The sequence below is a fragment of the Neopelma chrysocephalum genome, unplaced genomic scaffold (genome assembly GCF_003984885.1).
Source record: "Neopelma chrysocephalum unplaced genomic scaffold, ASM398488v2 Primary Assembly neopelma1_177, whole genome shotgun sequence".
Lineage (NCBI taxonomy): Eukaryota > Metazoa > Chordata > Aves > Passeriformes > Pipridae > Neopelma > Neopelma chrysocephalum.
In genome coordinates this window covers 841,910-845,275 of record NW_020897839.1, presented here as the reverse complement: position 1 = coordinate 845,275, position 3,366 = coordinate 841,910, and positions in this window count along the sequence as shown.

The following is a 3,366-nucleotide window of genomic DNA, read 5'->3' as shown; positions in this document are numbered from 1 at the left end:
GACATCGCACCCTTTAAGACTCTTTTCTTCTTGAGAAGAACAATTCCTCAAGGAAGTTTTCCAAAATTGTGAAAGCCTCCTGATAGCAGTAATTTTAAAGAATGATAGTATAGGTGGAATATTTCTGTCTTTTTTCATTTCTTTTTAACCATGTGCTACATAATGTCTTTTTATTATATTCGAATCTTTCATTTTTGAGACTAACTACACATGAAATCCTGGGCTTCTCAAGCTACTTTTGCCATTTGGACCCAAAGCAAAGCAATTTTTCCAGCATCATTTCTCATTTGTTATCTTGTCTTTCCATCAGATTCTCCATTAGCTCAATTATAGGACTGCTACAATTTTTACTGCTATTGTTATGTGTGGACTATTAAATCATTTACTATTCTCCAAAACATATTTGTGTATAAAGGTCTAATTTTGAAAGGTTGAAAGCTCACCTCAACGTTATCACACTGGTAATCAAAGAAGTAATTGCATAAAATAATCCAGAATAAGATGCACAGTATTTCAGCTTCAGGGATGCAATCCATTTGTGCTTATAAAAGATAATATTTGTTTATATGGTTGGTTATTTTTCCTCTCTGATTATCATGAGAGTTTCAATGTGGAAATAAAGAGAACTCATAGCATAACATGAGATACTGCAGTAAAATTCACATCACATTGGACATCAGGTAATTTAATTGTCATGCTTTAATAAATTGAGTGGTGGTCAACTGACGAGGATTTGAGCTGTGCAAACGTGCTCCGTGCAGGCTGCCCCTGAGGCCACGGGGGAGTAACCAATGAGGAACTGCTGCAAAGGCTCCCTCAGCAGAGGGAGCAGGGTCTGGTGCACATTCAGCAGACACCTCCCTGCCACAGCAGCTCGCAGGTGTCCTCAAGGAATTGATGGGGACTGGAATTTCCTCAGCTCAACCTTTTCTCTCCCAGCCGTGGCAACGCAGAGTGTTCCTGCTCCGAACGGTGCTGCTCCAGCCCGTCAGCTGGGGCAGCTCTGCAGAAGGCTCTGTGCAAACAGCAGGGATGTCACTGCCACAGCAGCAGGGATTGCTCTGGAGGGGACACAATCAGCACTCGGGAGGTTTCTGCTCTTCTAATGAAGACATGAAGTGGGTGAAATTAGCTGTTTGCAAGAAGAAGAGCTGCCAACGAGATTAAAATTTCTTAAAGACCTGGAAAGTTATGAAATTTGAGTCAAATGTATTCCAGCTATACTGGAAGTGAAATACAGTAAATTTGTACAGTAGCAAAGCTGCAGAGTGTGTGAATCATTGCAAAATTGGGTATAAGCTGGTTGTGAATATGCATGATTTAGGCAATATTAATTGCAAACAACATGTATGATTCTTTCCTGAATTCGCTAATTTTTGTCTTTTTCAGGTCATAAATCTGTTCCTGACAGAACATGGTGAAGTGCACAGGAAGGACATGGAGCTGCTGGAGTGAGTCCAGAGGAGGCACCAGGATGAGCAGAGGGATGGAGCAGCTCTGCTGGGAGGAAAGGCTGGGAGAGCTGGGATTGTTCAGCCTGGAGAAGAGAAGCTTTGGGGTGACCTGATTGTGGCCTTGCAGGGCCTGAAGGGGCTCCAGGAAAGATGGAGAGAGACTATTGACAAGGGCTGGAGTGACAGGACAGGGGGAATGGCTTCCCACTGCCAGAGGGGAAATTTAAATTGGATATTAGGGAGTAATTGTTCCCTGTGAGAGGGTGAGGCCCTGGCCCAGGTTGCCCAGAGAAGCTGTGGCTGCCCCATCCCTGAAAGTGTCCAAGGCCGGGTTGGACAGGGCTTGGAGCAACCTGGGCTAGTGGCAGGTGTCCCTGCCCATGGCAGGGGGTAGAATGAGATGAGTTTTAAGATCTCTTCCAATCCAGACCATTCTATGACTCTGCGAAGGGATAATTTGATGCTCAGATTTCATTAATTCATTTCAGATTAAAAAAAAGCATGTTTACCCTGCATGGGCCTATTTCTGTCTGCTCCAGGAGCAGACAAAGAGTAGAAGTATTGCAGTTCTGAAGCAACCATGTAACTCTATGAAAATTAAAGAATAGACTTTAATGGAATATAAACATTGTCCATAAGGGATGATAAGATATAGCGTATTGTTTTATACTCAGCTGTTCAGTGTAATTCAAGGTAATAAATCTTTAGCTGTAAGAGGTTGTTTAGACTTGCTATATCATAACAAATAAAACAAAGGAGCTCTGTCAGCCAGTAACACTGAAATCATCAAGTAAAGGGAAAGTACACCTATTATGGCTTTTACACGTGGAGAATAAAACACAACTTTGCAGAGCAACGTGCCCCAACTGCCAAATTTCACACTGCTTCTGAAATAATTGGGCCCTGAATCTACAAAATACTTACACTTTGAAATTGCATCATTTTTAAATTAGACAAATATTAAAGAAATTCTTATACTTCAATTGTATAATCATATTCCGCCGTTTTGTTCTTGTGTTTATAAAAGGCACAGACAATTTTTTACATATGTAAAGACTGAGTAAAATATGGTCAAATTCTACTCTTGGATGTCTATGCATTTTTATTTTCTATTGGAGAAAATTGTGTGGAAAGTGTATAAACGTCAGGAGAGCCTTTAGGAAATACACTGAAGTTATAGGCATAAGGGTCAGTCAAAAGTCTGAGAATCAGAGAATCATGGAATGGTTTGGGTTGGAAGAGACCTTAAATATCATCCCATCCCACCCCCTGTCATGGGCAGGGACACCTTCCACTAGCCCAGGTCACTCCAAGCCCCGTCCAACCTGGCCTTGGACACTTCCAGGGATCCAGGGGCAGCCACAGCTTCTCTGGGCAACCTGTGCCAGGGCCTCCCCACCCTCACGGGGGCATGAATGACCAGAAATACCTGCTCAGATGTCGTTGGAGGTGTTGGGTAAAAACATAAATGTAGTTTCACTGCTTATAAACCTGCAGGTGTTGCAGCCCTGTATTGCATAATCCTCAATCCTGAATCCAGAGCTCAAGGATGAAATTCTGTCCTTTATGTCATTGATTTCCCTCAGCTTGCAGTTTCTCCAAAGATGAATAATGTTGGAACAAAATGGTGGTTAAGCAGTAAAGTGTCATCACTAAGGGGGTTTGCTCATGAAGGTCGAATAAGAATATGTCACCCCTCTCTGATTAACAGTCTGTGGTGTTAGTAGATATTGATTGCATTGAAGAGGCCGTGGGTAAGAGGCAATTTAACTTATCAACAACTGCACAAGAAATAAGGTTCATTTAGAAGCAGATACTAACAGGTGCCATTGCTGTGAATCCAGTTTGAGGAAGAGGAGACAGCAGGAGAGATTTACCCATTTTGTTTGCAAACACTGGCAGAGGCATCACA